Source organism: Kogia breviceps, chromosome 1 (genome assembly GCF_026419965.1).
Source record: "Kogia breviceps isolate mKogBre1 chromosome 1, mKogBre1 haplotype 1, whole genome shotgun sequence".
Lineage (NCBI taxonomy): Eukaryota > Metazoa > Chordata > Mammalia > Artiodactyla > Physeteridae > Kogia > Kogia breviceps.
This window is the reverse complement of record NC_081310.1, coordinates 104,586,944-104,605,541: the sequence shown is the minus strand read 5'-3', so window position 1 is coordinate 104,605,541 and position 18,598 is coordinate 104,586,944. Positions and strand designations below refer to the sequence as shown.

At 35.3% G+C, this 18,598-nt stretch overlaps 1 long non-coding RNA gene across 2 annotated transcripts in view; it reads right to left on the bottom strand.

Annotated features, from left to right (window-relative positions):
* LOC136794469 (uncharacterized) overlaps positions 1 to 18,598 on the bottom strand; it is a 543,465-nt gene that overhangs the window by 389,890 nt on the left and 134,977 nt on the right. The gene's annotated exons all lie outside the window — the stretch shown is intronic.

The following is an 18,598-nucleotide window of genomic DNA, read 5'->3' as shown; positions in this document are numbered from 1 at the left end:
CTTTTGTTATTGTGAAATAGATAGGAAAGTGCTCTGTAAAATATAAAACCATGTACAGATTTTACTTCTCGTTATTTTATGTAAACAATTTATATTATAATCCTTTTATAACTATACTACCTCATGCTGAAAGGATAACAATCATTTCCCAAGTGCCCAATACAATTAAACAAATTTATAAATCAAAGAGGGTGTGTGGACAAGGTTCAAATTTTCATACCTTCGTTTGTCTCCTCAACAACTCTGTCTTTGTGAAAATTAAAATCCATATAATTTGTTTATTTTACTATCACTGCCATATGCAACCTTTCACTTCATATCCCTTAAGCCTGAATGTCTATCAGAGAAGAACATACGTTCTTAAGAACACAAGCATTGGAAGATAGTTACTTGAACAGCTAGCTCACTCACTCAATTATTAACAACAACCACATGAAAATTACTGAGCAGCCACTGTGTGCTAGGCACTGGGTAAACAATGCTGCCTGTTCTTTCAGAGCTTGCAGACTGGAAGCATTAACAAGACAAGAAAAAAGGCAATCGTCATAGGGTGTGGTTGTGTGACAGGAGAAGTACAGGGTGACTTGGAAGCACACGGGAGGGACACCAAGCCTAGACTCTGGCGGTCAGAAAGGCTTTCTTGAGGAAAGTGACTGTATTTAAAAGTCCACCCTAAACTATTCTGGAAAGAATAGGTTATAAACCAATGTTACCTCAATTTATTTAAAAAAAAAAAGAATAAATGAACAAGTGAAAAGAAATCACCATCTGAAAAAACAAGGAGGACGGCCCCCAGCATGGAATTCACAAGCAAATGGGCATGTTTGCAGGATGAGAAGGACTTAGGAACTAGTTTTCTACTCTCTGTCTGTTTCTGTCTCTCCCTCCCTCCCACTCTCAGTCTCTTAACGATCCCAAAGGGATGAGTGAGGAAACTATGAAGAGCTATGGGGACCATGAATACCCTGTAAGTTCTTTAATGGATACCAACTCTACGGAGTTCTCTACCTTTTCTGCCCCAGAGAATATCTAACAGCTCAGAACTGAAACATTCCTTGCATTAGTGCACAGCACACTCTGCCACTCTTTCAATCAAGATGAAGAACTGTGTAAAATACCAATACTTGAAGTTAATAGCTAAGATATACTGAGTATTTAACATATGCCAGGCACCAAGTATTTTACATATATATGTATTTTAACCCTAACAACAGTGTGCATTGGTCCGATAAGTAACCCTATTTTACAGAGAAGCACGGGGGGTTACATAGTTTTCTTAAGGTCATTCACTGGCAGAGGTATATTTGACCCTAGATCTCCATGACTCATGACTCTGAGCTTTTGGACACTCTATGGTCTTCCCAGGCAGTAGTATCATATTGTTACTGCTATTATCATCATTATTATGATGAGGTGAGTTGCCATTTTATCTCCCCAAAATTCATTTTGGAAGGCTGATTTGGAAGGTATTTCTATTAAAAAACACTAATTAAATAGATACTGGTATTTACCAATATCTTTTGTATATTACCTCTTGGAAAGTTGCTAATACTGCAGAGTAAAGAAAAAAAAAAACTCTCTTCTGAGCTAGAAGGGATACATACTGTGGCCTTAGTTATTAATTAAATGTTTTAAAACATTATTTATCAGTGTGCTTTTTCACTGTCAGAATGCCTTAGGGCTCTGCACAGCAGGTCCCCCACAGCTTTCAGGAAAGAGCTGCCAAGAGTCCTTGCCCAGTGTTCACGGCTATATTTGTTCATTCTATTACAGTATATACTGTGCCTCTCCTAGTGATTTCACTTTAATCTATGTAGCAAATCATTCAAAAAATATAGAGAAATTTCAGTGCAGTAGATAACAAAGAAGCTGAGAATATGCAAATTGGAAATTTTCTGTTTCTGAAGGAAACAAAATATTTACATGCCTCTTAAAAATTGGCCAAAGGGAAGTTGCATGAATGCCAAAGGGAAGTTGCACGAACGCCATTCCCTAACCTTTGCACTTTCTTAATGATTCAAAGTGACAATTAGACATTCCCAGTAAAAATATGATGGCATGAGTAAATTTTAGCAGGTGGGCATAATCTCTTCTCTCTTCCACTGAGTCTGTATATATTCCAGTACTATTTTTGATACAGGGTTTGCTTCTCACAGTGCCAATACTTTTATTCAATTTACTCCTTTGTGTTGTAAGAGTAGTGATAAGCAAGGGAAATGTTGAGCTGGCAAGCTTGTAAAATTGTAAGCTAAGGTAATATTACTGAAGTGCATATTAATCCCCATCACACATGTGACCATGTCAGCAAAGAGAAGAGGATCCAGCTCCTGCTCTTAAGTCAATCCAACTAATAGGGAATTCAAGAACTTGATTTAAACAATTTGCAACCTGTCAAAACTTAGCAAGATCAAGCATTTAGACTAAAAAAGTTTTGGGGGAATTTATTATTTTAACGTTTTTAATAATTGAAAAATGAACAAAAAGCCCCTTTCTTGATAGGGGATTCTGAATTGGGAACATTCCATTAATAGAAACTTCTACTTAAAGTATGCCATGGAAGGATAAGATTCCTGTGAGAGTGTGACTTATGGACACAATCCTATTCCCTTAGAGTCAAATGGTTAAAACTAAAAAAAAGTAAAAACCCTATAACGCTGATTAAGCATTGACTAGTATAAAAGCTAAGAAATGACTGGCCACACAAAAGCCCTACATGAATGATGCAAGTGATTGATCACTGAACAAGTCGACTGAAAATATGATGATGTCCCATATTACAGCTGAGGGAAGTCAAGACTCTTGACCTTTCCATTTAAGAATGCTTCATATATGAAGCTCTACCTAAGTTACTGAAGCTGGGCTTCAGGGAAGGGGCAGAGAAATCAAGGAGGCTGAGAAGAGATAGGAATCACCTGAATTTCTTCTTGAGTAGTTTGGTTGGTGCCTACATTAGTTTCATACCCTGTCTGCCACTTTCCTGAAACTCAAATGCACACAGTGGCAACAGGATTAATAGAACCTTGAGCTGTAGGACATGAAAGTGCAGTGAAGTATGCAGGAGATCCCAATTCCATCCAGTGATGGAATGGAAATGTTCTTCTCCATAGGTAGTAACTACCACAGTTAGATATTTTTCAGATTGCTTTCACATATCGTATGAGATTTTTATATTTCCAACACAGCTAAAATGGATATCATTAAGTATTTACCGTATGACCAAGAAGACTGATGGTTATAACTTTATAAAAGGACTCCTTGTGTACTTATTAAAAGAATGCTTACTTCTTCCCTCTGGGCCTAGACAATCTAAATTTAGGTTTCCTTCTTTCCTCACTAGCAATATTTTCTTATTAGAAGAAAATCTTGTTTCCAATAGACCCTTCCAGTGGAAAATATGGGTTCACAATGGAAAAGACCACATTTAACATTTACAGTAAATGTACTATTCTTAAAGGACGTTTCCAACACAACTTGGTCTCTGTCAACAGGCCACAGAAAACAACATAGTGTTAATTAAGTTTAAAAATTCTCTTTCCATTTTAAGACTAATTAGCATATAGCACTTTCATCAGGTTTACTGAAAATTTATACTAGGGAATTAGTTTCACTGAACATTGCTTCATGACATAGAAAACCCCTCCCCCATAACTTCTCAGACATGGATTTAATTAGTTGTTATCTAATAGCAGAAACTTAGAATGTTTTCACTCCTATCACTTCTATCCCATGTTATTGACATCTAGTATTTTAGTTCTATTTTGTTTTTAAATTTCCCACAAATTGGTCATCATCCCATAGAGTTTACCAGGATCACTCCCACTGCTGTGTTGAGAACTGACTGTAAGGCAGCTGAGGAGAAGCAGTCAGGGTTGGCTGTAATGAGAGAGTGAGATAATTAAACTTGAGATTATGGAGGGTTTATACCTGTTTTAATGACAACTCTAGGATATAAGTGAGAAAATTCCTGAGGTAAGATAGAAGACAATTCCACTGAAGAAGAGGTTATTAAAGAAGAGAGAAGCCAAGGCACTAAAATAATATATTCAAATTCTCTTAGATCAAGAACTCAGAGCAGAGTAGTTGGAGAGAGAGGCAGAAAGAGATACAGTGATCTGAAATATTCAGGGAGTAACAGGCAACAGCTATTGAGTGCTTACAGTTAGCCAGCCACCAATCTACACAAATACTGACTCTTTTAAGCCTCACACAGCTCTGTGAGCTACTATTATTATCATCATTTTCAATCTAAGAAATCTGGCTGCAAATGACTTAATTCACCGAAGGTCACACAACTAATCAGTCAAACTCATACTTGATCCCAAGCTGTCTAGATCGTTAATTATATTCTTAACCACTCATTAGCCTTCACAGAACAAATGAGGAATGACTCATGTGTTGTGTTAGACTGCAAAAGGGTTGGTAGCAGGTGGAATACTTGACATGAGGTATAAAACTGGGTGTTCTGGGGGCTATGGGAAGACGATTGGCTTGTGTCGGTGAAGAGCAAATAATCAAGTGATGTCTGATTCCTGACTGGGATGTTCAAAATCAGAGAGAAAGGAGTAAAGGAGAGGTGGTTAAACTGGTCAGAATGTTCTAGAGTTTTGCAGGGCAATTATGCCTAAATGTTTCTTGTGTACCAAATGATGTGCACGTGCTCTAAGAGAGCCCATGTCAGGTTGACACATAGCATGCCACAGAAAACCAGTCAAAGGGACTCCAGAAGGAACTAAATGAAGAGGCAAAGAGAGCATCACTTGTCAATGAGAATGCAAGTGAACAGTCCACAGAGCTGGGGGGTAGAGCTGAGTTCTCTGATTAATCCATAAAAGTATTCCAGGATAAACTCTAAACATTCGCTTAAACACAGAAAGAGTGATGGTGCCAGGGAAGTTAGAGCTTTCCTGTCCCAGATCCTCTCATCTCTCATTCCTCCCTCCAACTCCCTTCCCAGGACACAGAAACCACAGAGTGGAAGGTGAAAAAGAAACCAATTACAATCCCTGCCCAGAACATAGGCTTGACGCCTACAGCAGGCTTGAGCTTTGAACGAAAACTGAAGTGTTGATTATTCTATGGGAAGGTACATTATAATTTCTGGAGTAACTTAAAATGACTCTAACATTTGTTATCTAAAAGTAATTAGAGGGCTTCCCTGAGGGCTTCCCTGGTGGCGCAGTGGTTGAGAATCCGCCTGCCGATGCAGGAGACACGGGTTCGTGCCCTGGTCCGGGAAGATCCCACATGCCGCGGAGCAACTAAGCCCGTGAGCCATGGCCGCTAGGCCTGCGCGTCCGGAGCCTGTGCTCCGCAACGGGAGAGGCCACAACAAAGTAATTAGAAAAGACACGGACTCAAATTTTCAATGAAGGTGAGGGGAAGAACTTCCCTTACCAAAATAAATAATAAAAGGACAGGGAGAGAAAACAAGAAAGACGCTACATGATTACACCCCTTGAGTCCTGCTTCTCCATCATACTTGTGACAGTAGCCCCTCTGCTTTCATTCTTGTCCCCTTACCATCCATCCTTCACCCAGTTACCAGAGTGAGATTTAAAACAGAAAACACACCACGGCAAACTTAAATTTGGCACTGGCATTTCATTGTACTTAGAATAAAGTTCAAACTTTTTCTGTGGCCCATAAAGCCAAACATTTCATCCCTACCCGTCTCTCTGATCTCATATTCTACCACTTGTTTCGTCCTTTTCTAGAACTTGCTAAGTTCTTTCTCCACTTAGGCCTTTGCACTTGCTGTTTCTATCTGCCTGGATTACTCTCTCCAAATTATCTCCATACAAGTCTTCTATGGCATTTGGTTTCTCTGTTTGAAAGACTTCTCAAAGTGGCTTTCTTTAACCACTCAGGCTAAAGAAACTGTCACTGATGGTTATTCAATCTCATATCTTCCTTCATAGTACAACCGCATTTGAAATTATATTATTTGTCCCTTGTATCTCCCCACCTCCAAACAGAATGCAAAGATCTATAAAATCAGGGACATTTTTATCTTGATTACTCTTGTATCCCCAGTACTAGAACTTTGCCCAGCACATAGTAAGTGCTCAGTACATACTATGTAAACATATATTTTGATTTCAAATGTTACCTTGTATTTAACAATATTTATAATGAAAAGTTTTTATTAGAGCAGAAGACTTCTGAAAGGAGTAATGTAGAAGGCATGGGAACTAGTCCTTTAGTGACAAGAAAATTGGCTGGAAATCACACCTCTGAGGCCACGTTTTGACATGACAATTACATTTGTATATCAGGCATAGTTCAATCAGAGAAGTGAAATGACTACAAACTGTGGGACAAGAGACTTATCATAGGAATTAGGCCTTCTGTTAACTGTGGGAGCAATGGGGAAATGAATGTCTGAAAGGGAGAATTAAGAAATCAGACAAGTCACAAACCAGTCAATCTGAGAAACCAAGCATGCTTAGTCATCTAAGTGGAACTAAGTAGGGGAAGCTGATGGAAGAGTCTGGAAAGTATTTGGCGATGAGCCTGAGGCAATGAGCCCTACTGGGCAGCAAGGCAGTTGGCAAGATCAACAGTTGGCAAGAGAGCTGGATCTGAAGCAGAGGAGAGTTTATAGACAAGCTGGAACCAACCAGCTTGTCCTCACTCAGTCTGTTACCACAATTGACAATCACAACCTTCAGAGAGCCCTGGACACCATTCTCCTTCTACCACCTAAATCTGATGCAAGTACCACTTTTAGTCAACTCCAACCCATAAGGGATGGAGATTCTGGGAAGCACAAACCCAGCTTAACCAAGTGAACAATAAAGTGACACCTCAGTGAGTTAGGACTCATTTTACTTGTAGTAAAAGAAACTCAATAGAGCATCCCCAGAGATACATTTATAGTAAAGAATATGTAGGTTTTTCTTGAAACACAAATGTAGGAAATGTTAGAAATAAGGAACTGGAAAGCCCTCTGACCATCTCTAACTCTGTTTCTCTCTGTGCGTCTTCAGTCTTTTTGCAAAAGAGCTTCTACTTCTCCTTTCATGTGGTGCTAAATTTGATCTGAGTTTACCTCATGTAGGTAAGCCACATGAAAAGCAACTGACCTCTCCTTCTCTATCTTCTACTCTCCCTCTCAATTTCAAATTCTCAGGGAAACACCTCTGGATTTACCTACATTACCTACATATCAACCACTAATCCAAGCAATCCTGGCCATTGAGGAAGGGTCATTAAATAAAATAGATGTCGGGAACCCATGGCTCTTCTCATGTACAAAAGGAACAGATAGTACTCAGAAAATGACAAAAGAAATGTGATGAGTATCTAAAAAGGGTGAGTACCTATTAATATGTAAATGCTGGTTTGAATATTGCATACATTGGACAGCATTTATATATCTGATAAAATAACATGTTATGAATCTTTTTGTAGATTTTTTTCTGCAAAATAAATAAAATTTCAAGTTTACATTTTGTGTTCCTTTCTATACCTAGATGGCAATTGTAAATATTTGTAGTTAAAAGAGAAAAAACATAATTGGACTCCAAAATAAGATAAGTACAAATGAGATTCCAAAATGGGATAGAGAGGTGGGCAGAGCTGAAGCTGCAAGCCAGATGAGCTTTTGATTCAGAAAAAGACCTAGGGCTGGAAGTTTCTGAGGGACAATGAGTACTCAAAGTGCCTTACATTAGGAGACAGAACAGTCTTACTGCCTAAAACCAGTGGCTGCGAAGGAGCCTCTTTGTTCTAGAAAGAAATCTAAAAAAATTATGCGTCCTGTTAGATATTTCATGAACATGTTGCCAGAAATATCCTCACGACAGAACCTAAAAAAATACTCCTACTGGCTTAAAGACTGGTGACATGAGGCCACTTTCTGAACCAGTGGCCCTATGAGAGGCAAGTCAAAGCAATAGGTATGGGAGAGTGAGATTTAGAGAAAGAGGTAGTGAGAAGTAAAGAGAAAGAGAATTTCCTATTTAAATGAGCCTAAAACCCATAATTACATGAACAAAAAATAGAGTTCTTAGAAAGTACTTTGAGTCAACAAAATTAACTCTAAATTTAATGCAGACCGGAGGAAATAAAAATAATATAACAGAGTTACAAAGTGTTTTAAATGAATGAGTAAAACAAAGAAATAAATGCAAGAATAACATTTGAAAAAGAAACAAGAAATCTTGAAATCAAAAAAGTAAATGATGAAATACAAATTGATAAATATATATAATAATATATATTAGTTTCCTATTTCTGAGTAACAGATTACCACAAGCTTATGGCTAAACACAACATACATTTATCACCCCACAGTATCTGTGGGTCAGGAGGTCAGGTGCAGCTTATCTACATTCTCTGCTCAGGGTCTACCAGACTGAAATCAAAGTGTTGTCTAGGGCTGTGGTCTCATCTGAGTCTTGAGAGCCTCCTCAACGTTCATGTGGTTGTTGGCAAAATTCATTTCCTTGTGGCTATAGAAATCATGGCCACTTGCTTCTTCAAGGCCATGAGGAGAGCATCTCTGCTGTTCCCATCTCTGACCTCTGAACCCTTTTTTAAATGGCTTGACTGTTTAGGACAGGCCCAGGATAATCTCCCTTTCAGTTAATGTAAAGTCAGAAGATTGGAGACTTCGATTGCACCTGAAAAATCCCTCCAACTTTGCCATTTAGGGAAGCATAATGGGAATAATATTCCATCACCTTTACCATATTCTGTTGGTTAGAGAGTTACAGGTCTCACTTACACTCAAGGGGAAGGGCTTATATAAGGACATGAGTCATTGAGGGCTATCTTAAAATTCTGACTATCACAATACAAAAATAAATAGACAAATAGAAATTTTGAATTTAATATATAGCCACTGTGAGGGGATCAAAATCTAAAAAGATGGGATAAAATGTAGGCTGGATACAGGGGCAGACAGATGAGGAGAGAACAGGTGAAGTAGATGATACCACTGAAGTCTTCATCCAGAATGTAGCAGAGAGTTACAAAGGGATTAAAAAGAACAACAAAATGAAAGAGCAGTTAAGAGGCATGAAGGATAGAGGAGTTTCTAATAAGAGTTCTGGATTTTTTTAAAAAGTTATGGAGACACATAATTTGAAAAGCTAATGATGAGAATTTTTCCAAACTGAAAAAAGAAACATCAGTCCTCAAATTCAGAGTGTCCTGGCAAGATAAATGAAAATAAAACTATACCTAAAACATCAAGGATGAAGAAATAATCTCAAAAGCTATCAGAGGGAAAAGGTAGATTATGGATAATTTTTCAGACATAATCTGACAGAATATGTATCATCAGCAGCAATAGGTAATAAATTAATATTGTGAAAGTGATGGAGAAAAATAACTGTTAACCTCAAATTTTAAAACTGGGTTATGAAGACTTTTCAGACACTCAAAGACAGCAAGAGTGTAAGTTACAGATTCACACTGAAAGAGCTGTTGGAGTGGTAGTTCCCAAACATTTTCACATGATGGCCTGCTTAGAACATCAAAATAATTGTATGTTCCATGGGGATAAACAAACTAGGCTACCCTCAGCTGGCAACACATGGTCACCTTCAGAGACACTGGACCGCCTTGACGACTGAGATCAGTAACACCCAGATCGTTGAAGCACACCAATTTGGAACTATTAATGTTACACATAATGAAAGAAAATTGTGCCCTGAAGAAAGGAAGAGATACTGAAAACCAGAGTGAATGGATAAATTAATAAAAATGTGTTTCAAGATGTAATTAACTATTGATTTTTAGATGAAATACTTTATTAAGTATATTTTTTAAATTGTAAAACCATTGTTCTAGATAACAATACAATATGGATGTATATATACGTGTGCCTGTGGTATTGGGTGAGATGTTAAAGGGAAGTGAAAGTGTACTAAGATTTCTGTAACATGTTTGGGGGGAAGAGAGAAGTACTGAATAAATTTAGGCTTTGTTAGAAGTGTTTGTATATAATCATGAATGTAAAAACAATTAAGGGAAACCTACCCTAAAATATAAATTGAATACAAATCCTGCCAACCAGGAGAGGAAATAAAAAGGAATTTTAAAAATTCTTAATGCAAAAGAAGAAGGAAAAGGAAGGGAAAGGAAATAATACCAAGAAGAAAGTATAAAATAAGATGGTAGAAATAAGTCTAAATATGCTAATCTTTACAATAAATATGAATGAATTTTTTAAAAGAGAAAATCTAAAATAATTTCAAAACATCAAAATTTAGCGAAAAACCACTTAGAAAGTCAAAAAGAGGTGAGTAGGGAATAATTAAATGTTAATTATTATTAACAATATTAAAATATAATTTTAAGCCCAAAACCATCATAGCAATAAAAATGGATATAACACACAAAAAAGAGAAATCCACCCAAAAGATCTAATTATCATGTCATAAAAACAGCCTCAAAATGTCTACCTCAAAGACTGACAGAATAACAAGAAGAAACTGACAAAAATACACCTATAAATGATACATTTTAATGTACTAATATCAGAATCTGGTAAATCAAGCAGACTTTAAAAAAAAAATCATCACAGTAATGAGACCTAACTACATCATATATCATCACCTGATACAATGCATAGGGATGAGCACAGGATCACTTCTGTGACGTTCTTGCTCCAAATGTATAACCTGAATTTAATCATAAAATCATCAGGAAAATCCAAAAAGAAGGTCAGTCTACAAAATAACTTCAAAAGGATTCTTCCAAAGTCACAAGATATAGACCGGGAGAAAATATTTACAAACATTTATCTAACAAGTGACTTATATATAGAATATACAAAGAACTTTTGAAACTCAGCAATAAGAAAACAACTCTTTAACAAAATATGCAAATAGTTGAGTATACATTTCCCCAAAGAAGATATATGGATGGTAAACAAGCACATGAAAAGAAGCTCAAAATCATTAATCATTGAGAAAATGTGAATTTAGACCAGAATGAGATATCACTACAATCCAATTTAAATGGCTAATAGTAAAAAATAAACAATGTCTAGTGCTGAGAAGGATGCGGAGTGACTGGAATTCTCATGCATTGCAGAATGAAAACAGCCACAGTGGAAAACACTTTGGCAAATTCTTTTAAAGTAAAACAAACACTTATCCCTGATATTTGTTCTAGAGAAATGAAAACGTATGTTCACACAGAAACCTGTCAAGAAATGTTTACAGCAACATATTCATTATCACCCCAACATGGAAACAACCTAAATGTCTTTCACTGGGTTAATGGATAAATAAAGTAAGGCGCATCCATACAACCGAATATTTCAGCAACAAAAAGAAATGAATTATTGATACATTCAACAGCATGGCTGAATCCCAACATGGTTGAAACAAAAGGTAGAAGAAATCAATCAACATATAATTCCATTTCTATGACTTTCTGGAAAAATAAAAACTAGAGGAAGAAAGAACAGATCAGTGGTTGCCAGGATTTAGGAGTGGGTGGAGAACTTGACTACATAAGGGTAACATGAGGGAACTGTTGGGGTGATGGGACTGTTCTGTATCTTGATTGTGGTGGTGGCTACAAAATTTATGTACCTGCCAAAGCTCATAAAACTGTTCAGAAAAAGTAATAATAACAAATGTACTTCATGGAAACTAAAAAGTACCTTTTACAAAAATTGTAGATGAACCAATTACCTCCATTTTAAAGTCAGCACTAAACATTTAGAAGAAGAAAGTAGAGAATATCTTAATGACATCATGGTTTTGATGATTCAAAAATTCTGAATCACAAAAGAAAAAATTATAAATTACATAAAACATTTTAAACTTTTGTGCAACAGTCAAGTGAATCATGGAGAGAAAGTATTTGCAGCATCTATAAACCAAAGGTTCATATCCAAAATATATAAAAACATCTACAAATCAATAAGGAAAAGCCAAACAAAGAACCCAGTAGAAAGGGAATGAACAAAATAAGTAGGCAATTCACAGAAAATGGAAACAAATGGCCACAAACATGAAAATATGGCTATCCCACTAATCATTAGTTAAATACAATTCAAAGCAGGACGTAATTTTTTATACCTTTATGACTGACATAGCAAGACATCTAAAAATATGAAATTGTAGATCCACTAAATGTATATGCCAGAAATTCTGGTTGTATGTGTAACTCAAGAAAAGCTTTTTCACAGATGCACAATGATACATGCATTCATACAATGAAATATTACAGTAGTTAAAATAAATATGTATATCAATATGGATAAACCTTAAGATCACAGTACTGAACTAAATAGGTACTTACATAATGATATAACAATTCTCTTGCAGAGAGAGTAGGAAGAAAGAGAATTGTTTGTGGATATATATCTATGCAGTTACAGTATAAAATCATGAATAAGAATCATACACATATTTCAGAATAATAGTTATCTGCAGTAAAAGGGAAGGAACAAGGGACAGGGAGGGACACAGAGAGAATTTTCAATGTTTCTGTAGGTTTTTCATTATTTAAAAAATTCTGAAGTAAATCTGGCAAAAGTTTAGATTTGTTAAAATTGGATGTGAGGCAGGGCTTATATTGTTATTTTGCAATAGAGATTTTTCAAAGAAATAACTCACAGATTTGGAGTTGTACATCCCCTAATGCTTGTTATCCTCCACATTTGAAGTCAATATACCCTTTGGGCCAGAGGTACAAAGTATAATTCTTGCATCCCAGACAGTTTATAAGACCAATATAAAGAAAGAAATAAAATATTTGATTTCCAATTATATTTATATTTTCAACCTTTAATATGGTTTTCAAATTTCTGTGTGTCTCACAATGTCCATAATTGACAGTAAATAGAACATAAACCACATGTGTGGGGAGACGTCATAAGTTTACTAATTGGAAGGCTGATCAGATATTTGGAGACTGCTACTCTAGGTAGTGATTTTTCAGATTTAGGGTATACATGTACCACCTAGGGGAAGTGTTTCATATGCAGCTCCCTGGGGCAAGCTATGAATTGAAATGCTCTATGTTTCAATTCGGTCAGTTTGGGGTTAGACCCTGAATCTACATTTTTAAAAAGCACCCCAGATGATTCTGAGGCAGGTTTCAAAGGACCCTATTTGAAAAACAACTGCTCTAGAACAATACTCTTACAAACAAGTATCACAAGTAAGAATGTGGCAGCTTAATTTCCTTAAATTTCTACAATAGAGTAATCCTTATGCTTTCAGTGACAGAATGTCACATTAGGCCACCTATCTTCCATTACCACTGACATCAAAAGGATATGGCTTTTAAGATAATTTCCAGACAAAGATGTGGGTGTTTGCTTTTTTTTTTTCCCCTTTTTTATCCTTTGAGAGAGAAAAAAAAAATTCAGTGGGACTTCTTACACTGTGTATGCTCTTTTCAAATATGTCCCATGGACAAAAGGTATAAATGGCATTACGCTTATTCCCTCTGCACTGTAGGCCATTGCTAACATCTCTGTTGATCCTCACAACAGTTTTGTGAGACACAAAGCCTCATGCCATTTTACAGATGGGAATACAGGGTAACAAGAGACAGAGCAAGAACGAACATGAATCTCAGCTGAGCAGACTTTAAAAGCCATACACTGCTCCATGCTCCCCAAATGCTTTCCACAGGTGTGAATAAATGTATGCACTGCTGTTCCATTATCACCAAGGAAGTACATGCAGTGTGAAAATTCTACAGAAGTTCAAAATTCCTGCAGAAATGGGTTCAGTATGCCAGGTTCCACTTTGCAACTTGCTACTTTTAATATTCTTGGGCATACCTGGGAACAGAACTTTTTGGATCCCAAATCAGAATTACATTTATTGGGAATCAAGAGACAAGATTTGGAGTACAAGATCTTTCTCTGTGTCCTCAAATCAGCCTGTCTTGAATTAAATGGTTTGCTGGCCCTGATATTCTTAGGGTTCAGCCTGCTCTGTGGGGGAAACCAGTCCTGCACGTTCAGGTTCTCATGGCAGGACCTCTGAAGAGGACTACAGCTATGCTTGTGGGCCTTTAATTATCACCATCTGGGAATTCTGAGAACAGGAGATGTATTTATCACCAAGCATTGTGGAGCATTTAATCAGACAAGGTTTTAAAGCATTTATATATGCCATGCATAACAGATTACTTTGCTAAATGCTGAAGAGATCATGGTAAACAATACATAATTTTAAAGTTTCTTTCAGACTGTTGGTCATGATGGATTAGAAAAATTTTCAGCCAGGACTCAGAACCCCTAAATTCTTGACCTACTACTACTACCTATGGCTGCTCTTATCTAAGGCAGAAATTTGGAGGGGGAAATGTTGATCAAGTGCAGCTCAGATTATTATTATTAACTGTGTCATTATTTTTAAAAATACAGTAGTGGTAAACTTCACTGACTTGTATCTGCTATCTGACTCAAGGTATGAGAATAATCACTTTAAAATTGATCTTGGGGGGATACATATATATGTAGGTATATATATATATATATTATATTTATATATTACACATATTATATAATTAACAAAGCCATACCTCTGATGTGCTTTGCCCTCTAACTTACTAAGATCTGGACTAAAAGCAGTTATCCTTGATTGTTTTTTCCTATTCTCATACATACAAAATGGATCACTTTAGCATCCATGTTAAGAATTAGTATTCTCTTGTCTTGAATAAGGTACAAGTCAAAGGAATTTTGCTATAATTATAAATTTTTTAAAAATATATTTCTCTGAATAAAAGAAGTTGAAGACCCCTGTCCAATAAAGCAAGTTCCAAGAGTCAAACTAAATCAAAGAACTCTTTGGGAGAAATATGGAGTGCTCAACTTAAATTTATCATCATATGCTCTTAAAGATGTAGAATAAAGTTGTAGAATTTATGAGTAACATTGCCCTTAATCAAACAAGTAAAGAGCTGTCTGCGCAGAGATGGAATGTGACTACATAATTTCTTGGTCTTTGAGGGAAGAGAATCTTGTCTTCATTATCAAGCATACATGTATTTTTTTCAAATGTCATATACTACATGATAAGACAAACAATATTCTTTTTTTAAAACTGAAGTTCCTCTGGGTCCCTTTTACTGAATTTCATGATACTGTCACAGGCTGTTTTGGATTTGATCATTGGGAGAGAAGTTTCTACTGGCAAAGAAATATAGAATTTTAGAGCTAGGTCATTATGCTTTGTTTAAGCTTAGTTTTAAATATGAGCTCTTTCTGGAGAAAAATGAATTTATTTTATCTAAAATATGCATCTTATGTGCCAGAAAAGAAAGCGAAGGCAGCAAAAAAAAGTTAAAATGTATTGTACCTGAGATAAATTATACATCCATGTACTTAGTTTGATAAGTATATGGATTCTACAACTCACGCTTTCTAACGGATTGCTTATTTTGGAATAACACTGATTGTTCATTACGGCTGAAGCAGGAGAAAAAATAAAGACCAAGGCAGCAAGATGCTTTATATTTTATAAAGACGACCTCAATAATCCAAGGAATTACCTGTTGGGTATGGTAAAAAGTAACAAATCTTGGAGATAAGAAGTCCACTTACCTCCCGGCCCCATTTTTTTATTTCTACACATTGGGTACATCTATCTCCCCTATTGATTTGTATGCTTTCTTGCATGTAGGGACTACATCATACTCATCTGTATACCTGCAATAACACTTAGAAGAGTGACATGTTGAAGTTTTATAAATAATATTGTTTAAATATCATTAAATAAAATTAAGTAAAAATAAATATTTTATTTTGTATTAAATAGAAAACAAAATGAGACAAAATTTACTGTGATACTTAAAGTAGAACAGTATAAAATGAACCCAGCAGATCAATTATTATTGGCAGTGTCTACATTTATGACATAAAAACTAACATTCAAGTATAATATCCAGTTTAAAATATTCTTAAAGATATTTGAAGTCATAATTTTGGTTTACTTTGGTGAAGCAAACATAGCTTTTTTCTTGCTAGCTTTATAACCATATAAATCAATGGCAGTAAAAAATTCCATTTGGAAGTTATATTTTAGCTCTTTGGGCTTGTAAAGATCTGAATATCCTAGATGTCTTATTCAGAATAGTGTTATTAAATGCTGTCCAGTGGATGTCAGTTTTGCCTGTGTAAATGTATATTTTAAATATACATATGTATTAAATTGTTAAATCACAAGTTGGAAGTTTAAATCTCACTTCTACCACAAACTTGAAAGGATGTTATCTTACTGTGTATTGATGAGCATATCAGTTTATATTATATGACAACAAATTGATGTTTATGATTATTGGAGTTGGAAATTTTGACATGCTTTTCATATAAATATAAACTACTTATTTCTCAAGGATATTATGGGTGTAGAATTCATGGAATAGTGAAGACGTTCAACAGCCTTTTAGCAGTTTATGAAAAAGAAGAAATAACTCATCATGTGCCATACACTGCATTGAATGTTTTATATAAGTACCCATTATCAATTGCATATTTACACAATTCCCAGAGATAATAATTATTATATACCATTTTATAGGTATGAAAACTGAGATTAAAAGATGTAACATGAAAATCACAACGCTAGGTTGTCAATCAGGCATTTGACTCCAAGAGTTATGCTCTCTGGCTTCCGAGGCAAAGGCAAAGTTGATGTTTGTTTTCTTCTGAAATAACTAGAAAAAGCAGCAAAACACGAGATATGGAATAGGAAGAAAACTGAGCACTTTAGATGACATAATGCATTGAAATACTAGCAAAGGTTTCAGTTATGAATACAGAAACCATGCCAAATATAATAAAAGCACAGCATACTCCTGTATCCACTGAAATTGCTTGTGTAGTTCCTGTTTTAACATGGAGTACTAAGTAACAGAATGCTAAAGGATACATCAAGTAAAAACTATATTTTTTAATGTGAAGTTAAAATAAAAGTATTTTACTATTATTACTGATCACACCTGTCAGATTGAATTTTTTTTTTAATTTTTCATTTGGAGTTGATACATGAAGATAAATAGCATTTAAAATTTGTTCTGTGGTGTGGTTTCCTTACAGTGAAGTAAGGAAAGCAAAAGTAACATTTCCTAATTTGTATTCATTGAAAATTTATTTATTTGTATTTACTCCTCCAGATATCTAATGAATACTTATATGTTCTTACTAGGTTTTTTAATCTGATGTACTTTGCAGAGACTAACAATTGAAAAAAATATCCAGAAGGAAGAAGAAATAAAGGAGGCACTAAAGTCTATAGTTTACTGTGTTTTTAAACCCTAATGAAGGTACACTCTATAGATGTAGTGTTTTCCATCATTTAAAAAAATAGTAATAATAATAAATAACCCATTTTTCTGTGCTTTAAACCATTTGTGACAATATAGCTTGCTTGAGATTTCTCAATTACTTACTTCTGTTGGTATTTTAATATAATGTGAAACTTTTATGTATAGTTTCCTTATACCATCTTTGGCCCTATTCTCCTGATGAAAAAATATTATTAACGTTAGAAGATCTTGACAAATACATTATGGTATCACTTGTATGTGGAATCTAAAATACAGCACAAATGAGCATATCTATAAAACAGACTCACACACATAGAGAACAGACCTGTGGTTGCAAAGGAGGAGAGGGGGTGGAGGAGGGAAGGAATGGGAATTGCAGATGCAAACTATTATATACAGAATGGATAAAAAACAAGGTCCTACTGTATAGACAGGGAACTATATTCAATGTCCTGTGATAAATCATAATGAAAAAGAATATGAAAAAGAATATATATATGTGTAACTGAATCACTTTGCTGTACAGCAGAAAGTAACACAACACTGTAAATCAACTATACTTCAATAAAACTTGAAAAAAAGAAAAGTTGGCAGATCTTGATTCTACTAAATAGAACTGCCCTAATCCATAAATTTACAACTATTTAAAAGAAGAGGACTTTGAGAGTATGAATTTCCTTGTTTACTAGCAACTGGTTAGTTAATATATGAACTGTAATGATCAGTAGGCATTTACATGGAAAAGGGTCCCATCCTGAGCATTAACACTTAACAGTTATGAATGGCCACTGGTTTCCATTAGAAAAAGTATTGTGGTCAAATAATAGATTTCATTATGGGGTGGAGAGGGAGGAACCTCAGAAGGAGAAATTCCTAATTTACATACAGTCGTTGGAAGGTGAATGTGAAAGTAGGTTGGGAACTTAAAAAATGTATGCAGTCACAGTCCCCGCAAAAGGTGAGATTGAGCAGTCTTTTCTGTGTCAGTTTCAAATACTTATGGTAATATCAAGAGTAAATATGTACTGTTTCATAAACATTAGAATTAGTGAGGGCATCATTTTGTATTATGAGAAAGAAACTAAGTAAAAGATCACTTCATTTGAAAAACGCTTCAATATTTTTATTTATTTATTTATTTATTTATTTATTTATTTATTTATTTATTTATTTATTAAATCTGAAGTTCATTCTTTAATCTCCTCCTTAGGAATATCAACCAGGTTCATCGAATACTACTATTATTACTACTACTATCACCACTACAGAAACAGAGCAGGACCCTGTGGGCCCTCCCAGGAAGAAATATTTTCTGTGTCCCCCATTTCTTGTGTGT